Raw genomic sequence first — 852 nt, 5'->3', positions numbered from 1 at the left:
TGCACTGGGAGAACCCAGAGGGATGGGTATGGGGAGGGAGGAGGGAGGAGGCTTCAGGATGGGGAACACATGTATACCTGTGGTGGATTCATTTCGATATTGGCAAAACCAATACAATATTGTAAAGTTTAAAATAAAATAAATTTAAAAAAAAACATCATTCTACATTTAGATGAGAATGCTGTAAGAGGAAAAAAAAAAAATGTGAAGAAATGAAATCAGAAAGCTCACATGAGCTACTTACCAGCTGTGTGATTTGGGGAAATTGTTAATCTTTCTGTATACACTTTCTTGATACATAAAATGTGAATATTAACAATGGGGTAATGTAAACCATCACAATGAGATAATACATTGTGAAAGGGCTTTTGTGAATTTAGAACATAAACTATAGCAATAATAAGGAGAAAAAAGAAATGTTATCTTCCGGAAGTCACCAAGACAGCTGAATAGAAAACCCTGTTCTCATCCCACAAACACACTAATTCAACAATTCACAAAATTGCTCATAAGAAATTTAGACACTAGCTTTTTTGAAAAGATAAACAAACTTGATAAACCTCTAGCTAGACTAAGAAAAAAAGAGAGAACACTCTAAGTAAAATCAAAAATAAAAGAGGAGTCATTACAGTTGATGCTACAGAAATTTAAAAGATCATGCTTTTTAAAATTTTTTTTTTTTGGCCATGTTGCAAGACATGTGAGATCTCAGTTCCTTGACCAAGGATCAAACCCACATTTCCTGCACTGGAAGCACTAAACCATGGACTGCCAGGGAAGTCCCAAGACTATTTTTAATTTAAGGTAAAAATAATAGTCTACTATGAATAATCATACACCAACAAATTGGAT

This window comes from Bison bison, unplaced genomic scaffold (assembly GCF_000754665.1).
Source record: "Bison bison bison isolate TAMUID 2011002044 unplaced genomic scaffold, Bison_UMD1.0 scf7180017864291, whole genome shotgun sequence".
Lineage (NCBI taxonomy): Eukaryota > Metazoa > Chordata > Mammalia > Artiodactyla > Bovidae > Bison > Bison bison.
This window is presented reverse-complemented; position numbering follows the sequence as displayed.